Raw genomic sequence first — 19,066 nt, 5'->3', positions numbered from 1 at the left:
GTTTGATCTTCTGTCCAAATCACTAAAACTTTCTCCATATCAGCAATAATGTGGTTTCACTTCTTATCATTCATGTGTTCTTTAGAGTAGCAGTTTTAATTTCCTTCAAGAACTTTTCCTCTACATTTACAACTTGGCTGTTTGGCACAAGAGCCCTAATTTTCGGCCTGCCTCAGTTTTCAACATGCCTTCATCATTAAGTGTAATCATTTTTGCTTTCAATTTAAAGTAGGAGACATTCCTTTCCCTTTAACACTTAGACACCATTGTAAGGTTATTAATGGACTAATTTCTATATTGTTGTGTCTTGGGGAAAAGGCCCAAGTTGAGAGAAGGAGACAGGAGATCTGTCCATCAGTGTCCATAAGTGTCCAACAATTATAATCATAACATCAAAGATCACTGATCACAGATCACTATAACAAATATTATGATAATGAAAAAGTTTGAAATAGGGTATTTACAGTGGGGCGTGGGCTGGGATCTTCCACTTGGGTCATCCTTTGTGCCCACACGTGTGTATGGCCCCGATGTTGCCTCTGCTGTACTGAGTGCCTCATGACCTGGGCTCCCTAGCATTCCCAGCTTTTGGGGGGGGGGGGGCTCTGTGACCAGCCCAGCCCCTCTGCCTTGGCCTCTGCTGCAGCCATGCCTGGCCTTGTATGGGGCACTTGAGGCCCCCTCACCTGCAGATGGGCTGGATCAGCAGGGCCTCCTGAGCTCTCGAGGGCCCTGTGGCTGCAGCTGCCACATGCTGCACAACCAGGAAGACAAAGCTTTTGTTGCATCCGTGGATGATGAAATTAAGGAGAAAAAAGATACAGAAGCATTAAGTCCCTCCCCAAGATGTCTGGAGGTTAGGAGCTGGAAGTGAATGGGACAGAAGTCAAATTAATGTGGAAAGTTGCTGAAGAAAAGATCACTGTCACTTTCAACATTAACAATAGCATCCTGCCAACATCTGATGGGGAGGAGGATCCTTCCCTGAGGGAGAAGGTTGAAGAACAGGAACCTGAACTGTCCACTCCTAATTTCATGGTTGAAGTTATAAAGAATGCTGGTAAGAAGGCCCTATTCCTGGACTGTCACTATCCAGAAGATGAGGTTGGGCAAGAAGAGGAGGACGACAGCGACATTTTCTCCCATCAGTGAGGTGAGCTTTCAGTCCATTGGCGAATCTGCATGGAAGAACACAAATTACACACTCAACACCAATTCCTTGGGCTGGGCCTTATATAACTACCTGATGGATTTCGTGGCAGCCGGAGGGGTGGATAACACTTTTGCAGGTGAGTTGGTGGAGCTCAGCACTTCCTGGGGAGCACCAGGAATACATTGCTTTTCTCAAAGGTCTCAGAAGTTTTGCCAAGAGCCAGTAGAACAGACAAGATGTTGAACATCTTAGATTTATAGTAGGTTTTGGCCAGGAAAGAAACCTACTCTGAAGTCAGACACACACGTATTCTGAGATGGTTTTCATCTCATTCATTATCACTGAAAAAAATTCGAACTTAAACAGTCTTGTAAATAATTACAGTAGAGGATGATAAATGCATTAGAAAAATTAGATTTAATGTAAAGAGGTAGCTCTGAAGAAGGTAACTGTGAGATGGGTAATATGTTAGGGAGAAAGTCACCATATTGTTCTACTCTGAAGGCAAGGACTGCATTTTATCATCTAAAAGTTACATATTTATAACACATAGCCCTGGACCTTAAAATTGGTAATATAGTTGGGGTGCCTGGGTGGCTCAGTTGGTTGAGCATCTGACTTCGGCTCCGGTCATGTTCTCACAGTCTGTGGGTTCGAGCCCTGCGCCGGGGCTGTGCTGAAAGCTCAGAGCCTGGAGCCCGCTTTGGATTCTGTGCTCTCGCTGCTCCTCTCCCACACATGTTCTGTCTGTCTGTCGTCTGTCTGTCTCTCTCTCAAAAATGAATAAACATTAAAAAAATACTGGTAATATAGTCATAGTCAATAAATATTAGTGATTAAACAAGGTGAAATCTTAGCACATTTTTGAAGAATTAATTGAAATATGTTCACGTGGGCAAAATGGGAAAGCACAGTGCTAGCAAACAATATTGGAAGATCAGGCTAACAAGTGATGAAGAATCTTGCAGGTGATGGGACATTATTAGTGAGGGTTTTTTTTTCGTTAAGTTTTTAGAAAGGAGGAGAGGGACATGATTAGATTTAGTCAGGTTTAGGCTTTAGAAAAGGATCTCTACTGGCATTGTGGAAGATGTAATTGAGGGAAAAGAGAGAGGGAAGTTATCTTTTCTTAGTAATGAATTTCAACACGTAAAACCTTGTAGGATCAAAATTTAACTGAACATCTAAACTCAAGCTTTTACACGTTAATTTATATTATTTAGTTTTAGAGTTTATATTATCCCAGTCTAAATATATTTTATGTTGAATAGTTTTAATTTTTCAATATATTTTTAGTTATCCTTATGATACGTTTTAATATTCAAAATGACCAATTCATATATACTAGTGGTATTTGGATACATATCAGGGAGAATAGTTAGTGAACTTGCTTAATTGTTTTTTTTTTTTTTTAGTAGGAAATTTATAAGCCTGAAGTTGATGAACTTGTTCAACTGGAGATTAGTTAACACCTTTAAGGTAGCTTAATAATAAGCTTAGCAGCAATTTGCCAAAAAAAATTCTGAATTGTATGTAGAATTAGGTGATTTGATTACTTCCATTCAGCAGATTTCTATATAGTCCAGCACCTTCCACACACAAAAAAACAAAACAAAATGAAGGCAGATATTTTCAAGGTTTAAGTAATACTTTTAGTCTTGATCTTTACAAATCCTTTTTTGCTGTAGCAGATGTAAACTTCTAATCATGCTATAATTACCACAAACTCTAGATCATCAATAAATTAACAATTGGCAGTGGGTTTTCAAGTTTAATATGATATTTTAATAATAAGGCTGTAATTGTGAAATAAGTATAGTATCCTAAAAATAATAACCTGCATTTTTACCACACATAAAATCATTTATTAAATACATTTAAATTCTGAGTATTAAATCTGCTTTACTCATACTTAATTGAGAAGTTTGTGAGTGAACAACATAAGGGTGACTTTTGCTAAAAATACAGAATGAGTAGGCATGCAAGGGAAAAAGTCATTTATTTAAGCCAAGGTTTTGAAAAGACAATTATTTTTTTTTTAAGTTATTTTATTTTTTTAAGTAATCGCCATACCCTATGTGGGACTCAAACTCACAACTCCAAGATCAAGAGTCACATGCTCTTCAGACTGAGCCAGCCAGGCACCCTTAAAAAGATTAATCTTAAGTAAGCATTCAGGTAGCAAGCAGGTCACAAGTGGTAAGATTTCTGGTAAGAGAGAGATGAGGAAAACTGAAAGAAGTCTTATTGCTTCCATTAAGCACAGGGACAAAGTCTAGTTCATTTAATGCGGACATCACTTGTACTACAGTTACAAAACTAATACATAGGAAATACCTAATTGATTTTTTTAGATGATTCTGAGTATTAGGAAAAAAGACAGAGTCTTATTGAAGGAGGAAGGGAAAGTATGTTAACCATTTTATCTGGAATATTTCTAATATGGATACTTAAATTTTAAAAAATGATTTCTAATTATTTGCTGAATTTACAGTAACAGAAACTTCTTATCCAATGCAAGTTGGAGGTGATAGCTATTCATTTAATCAAAACAGTCAAAATGGGAAATCATTAAAAATATATATATATACATATATAATAAACATTTATTTTTTTGAAATTTTGTTTTAATGTTTATTAGTAAGAGACAGAGTGAGCACAAGTGGGGCAGCAGCAGAGAGAGAGGGAGACACAGAATTGAAGCCTGCTCCAGGCTCTGAGCTGTCAGCACAGAGCCCGATGTGGGGCTCGAACTCACGGACTGTGAGACCATAACCTGAGCTGAAGCCGGATGCTTAACGGACTGAGCCACCCAGGCGCTCCAAAACATTTAGTTTTTTTAATGTGAGCTGCTAATAACTCAAACTTTCACATTCATTTGTGATTTAAAAAAAATTTTTTTTTTAATGTTTTTATTTATTTTTGAGACAGAGACAGAGCATGATCAGGGAAGGGGCAGAGAGAGAGAGAGAGAGACAGACAGACAGACAGACAGACAGAACACTAAGCAGGCTCCAGGCCCTGAGCTGTCAGCACAGAGCCTGACATGGAGCTTGAACTCATAGACCATGAGATCATGACCCTGCTGACTGAGCCACCCAGGTGCCCCATTTGTGATTTTTTTTTTTTTTTTAAATCTGTCTGTTGGGTGGGAGGAGAGGGAGTAAATTTGTACTTTTTATTTAAGGATTGATTCCCTAAGTGGAAATCATTGTGTCTTTCCTGAACCCACACTTCCAAAATAAAAGTTTATTATCAGATTCTTTAAAGTAGAAAGAACCTAGATACTTTTTTTTTTTTTTTTATTTTAGTTAACATAGAGTGCAATATTGGTTTCAGGGGTAGAATTCAGTGATTCATCACTTACATTTAACACCCAGTGCTCATCACAATACCCATTACCCATCTAGCCCATCTCCCACCCACCTACCTCACTCTATCAACCCTCAGTTTGTTCTCTTTTATTTTTTGTGGTTTGTTTCCCTCTCTCCTCTTTTTCTTCCCTCCTCCCATATGTCCATTTGTTTTGTTTCTCAAATTCCCCATAGGAGTGAAATCATATGGTCTTTGGCTTTCTCTGATTTATTTTACTTAACATAATGTTGTTATGAATGGCATGTCGTTATGAATGGCAAGATTTCATTCTTTATGATCACTGAGTAATATTCCATTGTATTTGTATACCATCTCTTTATTCATCAGTTGATGGATATTTGGGCTCTCTCCATAGTTTGGCTACTGTTGGTAATGCTGCTGTAAACATTGGGGTGCATGTACCCCTTTGTATCTGTATTTTTTGTGTTCTTTGGGTAAATACCTAAAAGTGCAATTGCTGGATTGTAGGGTAGGTCTATTTTTAGTTTTTTTTTTTTTTTTTTTAATTTTTTTTTTCAACGTTTATTTATTTTGGGGACAGAGAGAGACAGAGCATGAACGGGGGAGGGGCAGAGAGAGAGGGAGACACAGAATCGGAAACAGGCTCCAGGCTCTGAGCCATCAGCCCAGAGCCTGACGCGGGGCTGGAACTCACGGACCGCGAGATCGTGACCTGGCTGAAGTCGGACACCTAACCCACTGCGCCACGCAGGCGCCCCTATTTTTAGTTTTTTGAGGAAACTCCATACTGTTCCCTAGAGTGGCTGCACCAAGAACTTACATTCTTACAAAGCTTTCTGGGTGCACAGTCTCTATATACATTTATGATGTTTTCTGTCAGTATATATGCTTATCTTACCTTGTCTAATTAACAGTAACTTTAAGAAAATATTTTTATCAAGTTTTTCAGAAGCATTCAATTTTCAGGGAAATAGCCTTTTTTTTTTTTGCACTCATTTCATTGTTTTATGTTGTAATTAATGAAATAACATAAATACAGTATCAAATATTACTAGCCTAATACAATTCAGAACAAACAAGATTTCCTAGGTATGCAAATCAAATAGTGGGAGCAAAAATACGGCCAACTAGAAAGAGAAAGAAATAGTTGCCAGTAAGATTTTTGCTTTTGCAAAGCTTGTTTGTTCCATGTACCTAGTATTTATTACCCAATCCATCATCAAATCAAATAATCTTTGAGACGTATCTCAAAGAGATCTGCCCAGAGGTAGGTACACTTGCCTTTCCGCTCCCCCATAATCCCTCTTGTTTTCGTATAGTTGCTTCATATTACTCACATGTCTCCCTCTTGAATCATCATGTTTCCCCTTCTTGGATTATTACTACAACATACTAGGGAAAAAAGATACTTCTTTTCATTTCTTTCATTATTTACATAAATTCTCTGCTTGTCACTCAGCTCTCTTGAATTTGCTACCTATAATGCTCTCCTGACATTCTTCCTTATTCTGGCCTTAGTCATGCTTTTGCTTCACATCAGCTCCACAAAACTGTTATTGCCAGTGTTCGTGATGACTTCTGTGACTTCAGTCAGTTCTCAGTTCTCACTTTTTAACAAGACTTGTAGGATTTAACAAAGTTTGTCACTCTATCCTCCTTTAAATGTTCTTTTTCTTTTGCCTTCCACAATTTTCTTATTTTGTTTTTCCTCCTAGTTTTCTGTTTTCCCTTTCTTTGCTGGTTTCTCTTCATCTCTCCACCCATGCCCCAGGCCTCACTCCTTGCACAACTTCTGTTCTTTCACTGTAATCACTTTCTTGGTGAAGTAATTCAGTCCTTGGATTTAGATAGCATTGAAATGCTAATGACTCCCAAAGTTGCTTATTCCATTTTTTGAGGGGAGTTTTCCTATTGAAATATAATTGATGTATAATGTTATATTAGTTTAATGATACTTATGTATGATGTGAAATAATTACCCCGTTAAGTCTGGTTAACATCTATCACCGTACATAGTTACAAAATGTTTTTTCTTGTGATAAAAACTTTTAAGATATATTCCCCTAGCAACTTTCAAATATGCAATATAATTTACTATCTATAGTCACCACGCTGTATTACATCTCATGACTTATTTATTTTGTAACTGCAAGTTTGCAACTTTTGACTTCCTTACCCATGTCACCTATTCCCCTCCTGCCACTGGCAACCATCAATCTGTTCTATCAGCTTGTGGGGTTATTTGTTTGTTTTTAAGATTCTACATGTAAGTGAGATGATACCATATTTGTCTTTCTCTGACTTATTTCACTTAGCATAATGCCCTTGAGGTCCATCCACTTTGTCACAAATGGCAGTATTTCTGTTTTATGGTGGAGTAATATTTCATTGTACATACGAACATTTTCCTTGTCCATTCATCCATCGGTACATACTTTGGTTGCTTCTTGACTATTGTAAGTAATGCTGCTGTGAACATGGGGGTGCGTTTATCTTTTTGAGTTAGTATTTTTTACTGTCTTCTAATGAATACCCAGAACTGGAATTGCTAGACCACATGGTAGCTCAATTTTTCATTCTTTGAGGAAGCTCCATACTGGTTTCCATAGTGGCTGCACCAATTTACTTTTTTTTTTTTTTTTTTTGTAAAGTTTATTTATTTATTTTGAGAGAGACAGCACTCGAGCAGGGAAGGGGCAGAGAAAGAGGGAGAATGTTAAGCAGGCTCCCTGCTATCAGCACCAGTCCCACATAGGGCTCAAACTCACAAAACCCTGAGGTCATGACCTGAGCTGAAATCAAGAGCCAGACTGTAACAAGGCCACCCAGGCGCCTTGCACCAATTTAAATTGTTAACCAACAATACACGAGGGTTCCATTTTCTGTTCATCCTTGTCAATACTTGTTATTTCTTGGATTTTTTGGATAATAGCCATTTTTTAAAATTTTGTTTTTTTTTTTTTTGAAGGAGAGAGAGACAAAGCATGAGTCGGGGAGGGGCAGGGAGAGAGGGAGACACAGAATCCGAAGCAAGCTCCAGGCTCTGAGTTGGAAGCACAGAGCCCGAGGACGCGGGGCTCTAACCCGTGAACTGTGAAATCATGACCTGAGCCGAAGTTGGAGGCTTAACAGACTGAGCCACCCAGGCGCTGCTCCTTTTTTTTTTTTTTTTTTAATGTTTGTTTATTTTTGAGAGAGAGAGAGACAGAGACAGAGACCCAGTGTGAGTGGGGGAGGGGCAGAGAGAGAGGGAAACACAGAATCCAAAGCAGGCGCCAGGCTCTGAGCTGTCAGCACAGAGCCTGACGTAGGTAGGCCTTGAATTCAGGGACCACGAGATCATGACCAGAGCCAAGGTCGGCCGCTTAACCAACTGAGCCACCCAGATGCCCCTTGATAATGGCCATTCTAACAGATGTGAGGTGTACTTCATTTTGGTTTTGATTTGCATCATTCTGATGATCCTTGATGTTGAGACACCTGTTGGCTATCTGCATATCTTTTTGAAAAAAATACTCAGATCCTCTGCCCATTTTTTAATTAGATTTTTTTTTTTTTGCTATTGAGTTGTAGTTCTTCCTATATTTTGGATGTTAACTTCTTACCAGATATATGATTTGTAAATATTTTCTCCCACGCAGTAGGTTGCCTTTTCATTTTTTTTAAAGTTTATTTATTTTGAGAGAGAGTGTGGATGGGGGAGGGGCAGAGAGAGAGAGGGAGAGAGAGGGTCCCAAGCAGTCTCTGCTCTGTCAGCATGGACGAACTGTGAGATCACAGCCTGAGCTGAAACCAAGAGCCAAAGGCTCAACTGACTGAGCCACCCAGGTGTCCCCTCTTTTTTTTTTTTTTTTAATGATGGTTTCCTTTTCTGTATAGAAGCTTATTAGTTTGATTTAGTTCTATGTGTTTACTTTTGCACCTGTTGCCTTTGATTTTGGTGTCAAATCTAAAAAATGATTGCTAAAGTCAATCTCAAGGAGCTTACCACCTTTGTTTTCTTCTAGCACTTTTGTGGTTTTAGGTCTTATGTTCAAGTCTTTAATCCATTTTGAGGTGATTTTTGTATACGTTGTAAGATAGTGATCCAATTACTTTCTTTTGCATGTAGCCATCCAGTTTTCCCCATACCATTTTTTGAAGAGATTGTCCTTTCCCCATTGTATATTCTTGCCTCCTTTGTCATAAATTAGTTGGCCATATATGCATGAATTTATTTCTGGGCTTTCTATTCTGTACCATTGATCTGCGTGTCTTGGTTTGTTTTTATGTCAATATTCTACTGTTTTGATTTCTATAGTTTTGTAATACAGTTTGAAACCAGGAAGTGTGATGCCTCCAGCTTTGTTCTTCTTTCTCAAGATTGTTTTGGCTATTTGGAGTCTTTTGTAGTTCCATATGTATTTTAGGATCTGTTTGTTCCATTTCTGTGAAAAATGCTATGGGAATTTAAATAGGGATTTCATTGAACTGCAGGTTGCTTTAAGTAGCATAGAACATTTTAACAATATTAATTCCTCCAATCCATAACTATGGAATATTTCTTCCATTTATTTGTGTCTTCTTCAGTGTCTTACAGTTTTTAGCGTACAGGTCTTTCACCTCTTTGGCTAAATTCCTTGGCTTTTTTTTTTTTTTTTTTTTCTCTTCTATGTAGTTGTAAATGGGATTCTTTTCTTAATTTCTTTTTGTGATAGTTTGTTATTTGTGAATAGAAATTCAACAGCTTTTGTATATTGATTTTGAATCCTGCAACTTTACTAAATTTATTTATTACTTCTAGTAGTTTTTTGGTGCAGTCTTTAGTGTTTTCTATTTATACTATCTTGTCATCAGCAAATAGAGACAGGTTTACTTTTCCATTTCCGATTTGGATGCCTGTTATTTCTTTTTCTTGCCTAATTGCTCTGGCTAGAGTTTTCAAACTATGTTGAATAGAAGTGAGGAGAATGGGCATACTTGTCTTTTTTTGCCTTGTTTCTGATCTTAGAGGAAAAAGTTTTAGCTTTCACCATTGAGAATGATGTTTGCTGTGGGATTGTCAGATATGGCCTTTATTATGTTGAGGTACATTCCCTTTATACCCATTTTGTTGAGATTTTTTTAATCAAAAATGGATGTTGAATTTTGTCAAATGCTTTTTCTACATCTATTAAGAGAATCATGATTTGTATCCTTTATTGTATTAATGTGGTGTATTATGTGATTGATATGTGAATATTGCAGCATCCATGTATCCCAGGGATACATCCCACTTGATCATGGTGTATGATCCTTTTAATATATTGTTTATTTTGGTTTGTTATTTTTTTAAGTTTATTTACTTATTTATTTTTATTAATTTTATTTATTTTTTTTAAATTTACATCCAAATTAGTTAGCATACAGTGCAACAATGCTTTCAGGAGTAGATTCCTTAGTGCCCCTTACCCATTTAGCCCATCCCCCCCCCACAACCCCTCCTGTAACCCTCTGTTTGTTCTCCATATTTATGAGTCTCTTCTGTTTTGTTCCTCTCCCTGTTTTTATATTATTTTTGTTTCCCTTCCCTTATGTTCATCTGTTTTGTCTCTTAAAGTCCTCATATGAGTGAAGTCATAGGATTTTTGTCTTTCTCTAACTAATTTCACTTAGCATAATACCCTTCAGTTCCATCCACGTAGTTGCAAATGGCAAGATTTCGTTCTTTTTGATTGCTAAGTAATACTCCCTTTGTGTGTGTGTGTGTGTGTGTGTGTGTGTGTGTGTGTGTGTGTGTGTGTGTGTATACACCACACCTTCTTATCCATTCATCCATTGATGGACATTTGGGCTCTTTCCATACTTCGGCTTTTGTTGATAGTGCTGCTATAAACATTGGGGTGCATATGCCCCTTCAAAACAACACACCTGTATCCCTTGGATAAATAGCTAGTAGTGCAATTGCTGGGTTGATTTTGGTTTGTTATTGTGTTGAGGATTTTTGCATCTCTGTTCGTCAGATATATTGGCCTATAATTTTCATTTCTTCTAGTGTCCTTGTTTGATTTTATCAGGGTGATGCTGGCCTCATAAGATGAATTTGGGAGTGTTTCCTCCTCTTCTTTTTTTTGGAAGAGTTTAAGAAGGTCATTTTCTTTTTTCTTAATGGAATAAATTTATAAACCTGGAGTTTTTTCCCCCCTAAACTGAAACTCTCATACCAACTGCTTTCTTGGCACTTATGCCTACATGTTTATGAGGCATCTCAAACTTAAGATTCTCAGTGTTAAAGTTGGAGGACTGACATTACCCAACTTTAATACGTATAATAAACCTACAGTAATCAAGGCAGTATGGTATTGGCACAAGAATAGACAGATCAGTGGAACAGATTGGAAAACCCAGAAATAGATCTACATCAGCATAAGCAATTGATGTTTGACAAAGCAAGGCAATAATAAAATGATGCAAAGATAGTCTTTTCAGAAAATGGTGCTGTAATAACTGGACATCCACATGCAAAAATGAATCTAGACACTGACTTTACATCCTTTACAAAAATTAACCTAAAATGAATTACATTCCTAAAAATTAGAAGGCAGAACTGGGACACCTGAGTGGCTCAGTCAGTTAAGCATCTGACTCTTGATTTCTACTCAGGTCATGATCTCATAGGTTTGTGGGTTCATGCCCTACATTAGGCTCTGTATTGTCAGTGCAAAGCCTGCTTGGTATTCTCTCTCTCTCTCTCTCTCTCTTTTTCTCTGCCCCTCCTTGGTCTGTCTCTCGAAGAAATAAACTTATAAGAAAAAAGAAAAGAAATGAGTTTGAGTCCCATGTCGGCCTCTGCACTGATGGCACAGACCCTGCTTGGGATTTTCCTCTTCCCTCTCTCTCTCTCTCTCTCTCTGCCCCTTCCTGGCTTGCTCTCTCTCTCTCTCTCTCTCAAAAAAAAAAAAAAATAAAATAAAAACAAAAAACAAAACAAAATAAAAAACCTCAACAATAAGAAAACAACCTAATTTTATTTTATTTTTTTTTCAAATGTTTATTTTTGAGAGAGAGAGTATGCGAGCAGGGCACAGAGAGAGGGAGACAGAGAATCCAAAGCAGGCTTTGTGCGATTAGCACAGAGCCTGATGCAGGGCTCAAACTCACAAATCATGATACTGTGACCTGAGCCAATGTCAGACACTTAACCAACTGAGCCACACAGGTGCCCCTAAACAACCTAATTTTAAAAGAGCCCAAAGATCTTGAAGCTCACCAAAGAAATCATGGTGGCAAATAAACATATTAAAATGCCTACATCATATGTCATCAGGGAAATACAATCTGAATCAACAATGATACACTACTACACACCTATTAAATTGTCCAAAATCTAAACACAGACAACATCAAATTATGGAGAGAATTTGAAGCAACAGAAACTCTCATTGATTGCTGGTGGGAATGCAAAATGGTACAGCCACTTTGGAATACAGTTTCACAGTTTCTTACAAAATTAACCATATTCTTACCATACATTTTAGCAATCACTCTCCTTGGCATTTACCCAAATTTGTTGAAAACTTATGTCCACAGAAAAGCCTGAAGTTTCGTTCATGATTGCCAAAACCTGAAAGCAATGCAGATGTCCTTTAGCAGGTGAATGGATAAATAAACTGTGGTACATCCAGAAATGGACTGTTATTCAGTATTACAAAGAAGTGAGTTATCAAGCAATGGGAAGATATATATGGAACCTTAATTGCTTATTACTGAGTGAAAGAAGCCAATCTGAAGAGGCTGCAGACTGTATGATTCCAAATATATGACATTTTGGAAGAGGCAAAACTGGAGATAGTAAAAAGATCAGTGTTTGCTAGAGGTTAGAGGAATGGGAGGAATGAATTAGGTGCAGCACAAAAGGTTTTTAAGGCAGTGAAACTACTCTGTATGATGTTATATTGGTAGACACATGTCATTATATATTTGTCCAAACACATACGATGTATATACCAAGAGCAATCCCTAATGTAAACTGGACTTTGCGTGTTCTTAGGTTGTAACGAATGTACCACTTAGACTGAGTATGTTGATAATAGGTATGCATGTTTGGGGCCAAAGAAATCTCTGTACCAACCCATGAGTTCTGCTGCGAACCTAAAACTGCTCTAAAAAATAAAATCTGTAAAAGCAACTAACCAATCAACGAACCCATACATATAACCAGAGTTTTTGCAGTGGCCTACAAGGCCCAACCTGATCTTCCTTACAGGGCCTCATGTCACTTCTTACTACATACACTCTGTATAGTATACTCTGGGCCTAACTACATTAGCCCCCTTGGTACTTCTTGTATAGGTAATAGGTAAAACATTTGCGTTTATTGAGCTTCTGGGTGGCTCAGTCAGTTAAGTGTCCGCCTCATGGTTTTGGCTCAGGTCACGATCTCACAGTTTTGTGAGTTCGAGCCCTGTGTCAGGCTCTGTGCTGACAGTGTAGAGCCTAGTTGGGGTTCTCTCTCTCTCCCTCTCTCTCTTCCCCTCCCCCACTTGCATTGTCTATTTCTCTCAAAATAAATAAATAAACTTAAAAAAAAAAGAAAAACATTTGCATTTGCTATTCCTTCATATAACCATATGGGTTGTTCTCAGCTCTTTCAAACAATTGCTTCAAAGTATTCTTCCACATGATTCTTTTCTTTAACACCCTAACCCACATTGCAAACTCTCCACCCTGCATTCCCTATCCCTTTTTTGCTGTATTTTTTCCTTTGGCACTTAAGGCTTTCAGATATTTTTATTGTAGTTTTCTTTCCTGAAGAAACCAGAATTATTTTTGTTTTTCTTTCTACCAAAAAATAGCATCTAGACAGCATTTGGCATATGGTGTGCCCTGAATATGTTTTGTGTGTGTGTGTGGGGGGGGGGGGGGGGGAATACATGAATCTCATTGTACGATTACTATTGATTTACTCGTCTTTATTCCACTTGACTAAAGCTTCCTGAGAGGCCAGTGCTGCAACTTCTGTGTCTATTTCTTCAGTGTTTAGCACACATTGTTGTATTACATATGTTCAGTTATTAAAAGAATATACTTCTCACTTTACACAGGTATAATCATAACAGAATTACACATTGGATTTTTTTCTTTATGTTATAGGTACATTTTTGGTTGTTATGTGTTCTGCATAATTATATACATTATTTTGTTAACTTTCAAAACTCGTATGAAATCATGCAGGCAAGTCATAAAATAGATAACACTGAAAAACTTTCTTGGGTTGATACTCATTTATTATTACAAGCATTTAAGTTTTCTAACTTGTATTTTTAAAGGCAAGGTCTCAGTGAATATCCTAGTAAATCTTTAATTCAGTGACCTAGAGATACATCATGTTATAAAAAAAAGGCATGAAGTTTAATATTTACAAAAGAGCCAATATATCTCCGTTATGAAAAGATCCACTTTAAATAGTGTGAACTACTCTAGTGCATCTATATTTTTTTCTTGGTTACTTGTTTTATTTTAGAAAGGTATGTTTGTACTGGAAAAAAGTTAAATCTGTGAAATGTATTCCCCTTCACCCTGCCAATTGCCATTTCCAGAATCACTCTTAAAAACTTTGCTGTGTGGGTTGGTGCCTGGGTGGCTCAGTTGGTTGAGCACTGAACTCTTGATTTTGACTCTGGTCATGGTCCCACAGTTGTGGGATTGAGCCCTGCAGCATGTTGTCTGTGTGGGATTCTCTCTCTCTCTCTCTCTCTCTCTCTCTCTCTCTCTCTCTCTCCCTCCCTCCCTCCCTCCCTCTCTCTCTCTCTCTCCCTCCCTCCCTCCCTCCATCCCTCTCTCTCTCTCTCTCTCCCCCTCTGCGCTTATGTGCTTTCTTTCTCTGTCCTCCACTCCTGTGCTCTCTCTTTCTCTCTCTAAAAAAATAAAAACAAAAAAGTTTGCTGTGTATTCTTTCAGAACTTTTTGTATGCATGTGACTACATATATACAAAAACTAAAAAATCTAGCATATATATGTATTATTCTGTAGTTTATCTTTTTTATCTTGTGTCACAGAAATCTACCATATCAGTATATAGAATGTCTTCTTTATAAAGATCACACTATGCTGTATAATTAATTATTCCTCTATTGACAGACATTTAGTTTGTCTCTAATTATGAGAAATGGTGGTTATACAAAGTTACATACTTTCTTTTCTGCGTACAGTGCATTATGATTCTTCAGAGAGGTAAGTGGTGTGCAGAATTTCCTGAACTTACTTCACCAATAGAACCTTTAGTTTCATGGAGCATGCAATTCTTTCAAAGAGCCTGTCATATCACTGATGCTCCATTAAATATATTTGGAGCTCTCGTCAATCTTCTCATTTTACTTATAATGAAATTGAGACTGAGTAAATGGAAAATTGGAACCATACCCTCAGTTTCTTGACTGTTGTTCCGTGTTGCTCCTGATGCTTTAAATTTAATCATCATTTAGTACTTTTTCCTGAATTCAAATAGGAAAGTTAAGCACTAGAATTTTTTGTAAGGGAAAAAATAGTTTTCATGTATTGATACTAGGAAAAGTTAACATTTGTATGTCCTTAGGTTTTTCTTTATATCAGCATGGGATATCTCAGTAGATAATTAGTGACAAGTGAAGACAGGTTAGATTTCGATCAGTTTGATACAGGTTTTCTTAAATAACTTAAAGTCCTCTGACATAAATGGACTAGTTCCTTTCTCATGTTTGAATAATTCTTTCAATTACTTGAAAAGTAAGAGTCACTTGAAAAGCAGCGTTAAGTTTGATTGTGCCTAGTAAATTTCTTAGCTCTTTCTTTTGCCTTTCTCTTCCTCATTCAGGTTCCTAGTTTTATTTCTTGTAGTATATAAGAAGACTGTAGTCATAATGTTGGATATGTTTTATGATAGAGATACTGTTGAATCTTTTTGCCATAATTGGTCTGTCTTACTTTTCCTTTCCTTGAGTTGTCAGGTTCCTCTAATCTTAGGGTACATTCAGAGTATGTTTTCTTTTCCTTGTGTAATAATGATTGTTTGGATCAGTTCTTTCGTGCGGTGAAAACAATCATTGGAGGAGGAATTTATATTCCTCTTTCAGTAATTGTTTATAAAATTATTTGAATAATGAAAATAGATTTTTTCTGATTATAAAGGTAATGAATACTCATATAGAAAGTTTAAGTAATACATGAAGAATTTATGTAAGGTAGTTAAATCACTTAAAATCCTATCTGGAGGTAAGCACTTTAACACTATAATATTGAACTTTCTTCTCTGTAAGAATACATAACACATTTATAAATATAAGGTCATACTCTGTTGGCTTGTAATTTTCTCTTTTACTCAAGAAAGTATGTTGTGGAGCACTTTGCTTCTTATCAATATAGAGAATATAAATCACTTCTTAATGACTACAAAGTCACTTTATGGATATATCCAAATTGCATTAATGCTCATTAATATTTATTTATTTATTTACTTATTTATTTATTAATATGAAATTTATTGTCAAATTGGTTTCCATACAATACCCAGTGCTCATCCCAACAGGTGCCCTCTTCAGTGCCCATCACCCATTTCCCCCTCCCTCCTACCCCCCATCAACCCTCAGTTTATTCTCACTTTTTAAGAGTCTCTTATGGTTTGCCTTCTTCCCTCTCTGTAACTTTTTTTTCCCCTCCTCCTCCCCCATGTTTCTCAGGATCCACATAAGAGTGAAAACATATGGTATCTGTCTTTCTCTGTATGACTTATTTCACTTAGCATAACACTCTCCAGTTCCATCCACATTGCTACAAAAGGCCATATGTCATTCTTTCTCATTGCCAAGTAGTATTCCATTGTATATATAAACCACATCTTCCTTATCCATTCATCAGTTGATGGACATTTAGGCTCTTTCCATAATTTGGCTATTGTTGAAAGTGCTGCTATAAACATTGGGGTACATGTGCCCCTGTGCATCAGTACTCCTGTATCCCTTGGATAAATTCCTAGCAGTGCTATTGCTGGGTCATAGGGTAGATCTATTTTTATTTTTTTGAGGAACCTCCATACTGTTTTCCAGAGTGGCTGCACCAGTTTGCATTCCCACCAACAGTGCGAGAGGGTTTCCATTTCTCCACATCCTCTCCAGCATCTATAGTCTCCTGATTTGTTTATTTTAGCCACTCTGACTGGAATGAGGTGATATCTCAGTGTGGTTTTGATTTGTATTTCCCTGATGAGGATGACGTTGAGCATCCTTTCACGTGCCTGTTGGCCATCTGGATGTCTTCTTTAGAGAAGTGTCTTCATTAATAGATACTTTGAATGGCTTCAAAATTTTCCAAATTATGAGGAGTTCCCTCTTAAACATTTTGTAGATTTGGCTTTATGTTCTTGTGGTTATTTTTATAGTGTAATTCCTAAAAGAGAAATGGCTGGATCAGAATTTTGGTTACTGTTACCAAACTACTTTCCAAACAATGGTAACAATTTATACTCTCTCTAAAATTGTATGAGAGCATACTTGCTGCTACACCTTCAAAAAAAAAAAAAAATACTTTTTGTGGGGGTGTCTGGGTGGCTTAGTCAGTTAAAGTGTCTGACTTTGGCTCAGGTCATGATCTCATGGGTTTGTGGGTTCAAGTTCCGCATTGGGCTCTGTGCTGACAGCCCAGAGCCTGGAGCCTGGAGCCTGCTTCATATTCTGTGTCTCTCTCTCTTTCTGCCCCTCCCCAACTCATGCTCTGTCTCTCTCTCTCTCAAAAATAAATAAACATTAAAAAAAATTAAAAACCAAACAAAAAGCTTTTTTTTTTTTTTTTTTTTTTTTTTTTTTTTACCCTTTGATGATCTGGTTGGTCCATAATGATGACTCAAGATTGTTCAAATTTGTATGTCTTTGATTATTAGTCAGATTTAATATATTTGCATGTAATGGACACTTTTTTTTTTATAAGTGAACTCTACACCCAATGTGGGGCTTGAACTCATGACTCAGAGATCAAGTGTCCCCTGCTCTACTGACTGAGCCAGCCAGGTGCCCCTTAAAAAGGCCACCTTTATTTTTTCTGTATATTATCTGTTAGCATCTTTTACTTATATTTGTATTATACTATTAGGACTTGGCATATATTTATTTCATCCTCACAAGAATTCTTTGAGGTAGGTTCTATATCTGTTCTGTTTCATACTTGAGGAAACTGAGATGTGGTTAAATAACTTGCCCAAGATGACAGAGCTAGTGTATGGTAAATGCAGGATTCAAATCCATATTTTCTGTACTCTCAGTAAGGTCAGCCAGATTTACTTGAGATTCTGAATATATTTCATGATTATAATTTAATTTATGAATTGGTAATAATTTGAAGCTATTTGTTTTTCAGGAATTTAGTAAGCTTCTAGATCTTAAAGGAAAAATATTTTGCTAATGTTTGTAAGTTTTGGTCCTAGCATTTTAGGCTGCCATTTGTAGATTTAGCTTAGTGTCCTCCTAACTTTATATGGTCTAAAAACAATTCCTATGAATGAAGGAAGATGTAGAGATTATTTTCCTAGATCTGGATGTATTTTTGAAGCTTTTGTATCTAAAATACATATTACATATCCATATTATAATATTTTTTTTCTTTTGAAATTTTGATACCTTAAGTACATACTGGTTCACTATAAGGGTTTCATAATCATCTTTTTATACTTTTTGTAGATTTGGATCTACTGTCCCAATTTCTATTCTGTTAACGTGGTTTTGAGTCTTAGAATTTTAGAAGTGAAGGATCTTGAGTCTGCATTCCTCATTATACAGATTAGGAACCTTAGACATAGATTTGTAAATTAATTAGTGGCAAATGCTGTGGTTCAACTGTAAACAGCAATTTTATTTATCTCATTTGGGGCTTTTGGGTCCTTGCTTCTTTTTGGCTGAAGACTTATTAAGCATTACCAAGTTAATTAATACTTCATTCTATTTATATTCTTTTTTAAAGTTTTTATTTATTTTGAGAGTGACAGAAACACCACAAGTTGGGGAGGAGCAGAGAGAGAGAGAGAGAGAGAGAGAGAGAGAATGAATTCCAAGCAGGCTCTGCACTGACAAGGAGCTTGATCCTACCATTTGTGAAATCATGACCTGAGCTGAAACCAAGAGTTGGACACAACCAACTGAGCCACCCAGGTGCCCCATATGTACCTTTATATTATTTTTTTTTAATTTTAGAACATGAGTGGGGGAGAGGGGCAGAGGAAGAGAGAGAGAGAGAGAGAGAATCTTAGGCAGGCTCCACACTCAGCATAGAGCTGGACACAGGCTCGATCCCACAATCCTGGGATTATGACTTGAGCCAGAATCAAGAGTTGGACATTCAACCAACTGAGCCACCCAGGGACCCCTATTTACCTTTATATTCTTAACACATAACTTCGTGCCTAGAATATGAAAAGCACTTGGTAAAATGCCTATTGAATTGAGTTTTTTATTTTTGAGAGAAAGGTGAGGGGAAAAGGGAAGAGGGGCAGAGGGAGAGCAATTCTTAAACAGGTTCCATGCTCAGCGTGGAGTCTGATGCCAGGCTCAATCCCATGACTCCCGGATCATGACCTGGGCCAAAGTCAAGAGTCAGAT

General features: G+C 37.1%; 1 protein-coding gene and 1 pseudogene across 4 annotated transcripts in view; both read left to right on the top strand.

Moving 5' to 3' along the window:
- The window catches only part of BAZ2B (bromodomain adjacent to zinc finger domain 2B), a 330,135-nt gene that overhangs the window by 29,514 nt on the left and 281,555 nt on the right, over window positions 1-19,066 (top strand). The window lies entirely within an intron of this gene.
- On the top strand, window positions 380-7,417 carry LOC147578495 (complement component 1 Q subcomponent-binding protein, mitochondrial pseudogene; annotated as a pseudogene). Its single transcript, XR_015255253.1, has 2 exons — window positions 380-4,997; window positions 5,241-7,417. The product of XR_015255253.1 is annotated as a complement component 1 Q subcomponent-binding protein, mitochondrial pseudogene (transcript).

Source organism: Puma concolor, chromosome C1, assembly GCF_028749965.1.
Source record: "Puma concolor isolate L17-30 chromosome C1, mPumCon1.1.hap2, whole genome shotgun sequence".
NCBI classification, from domain to species: domain Eukaryota; kingdom Metazoa; phylum Chordata; class Mammalia; order Carnivora; family Felidae; genus Puma; species Puma concolor.
This window is presented reverse-complemented; position numbering and strand designations above follow the sequence as displayed.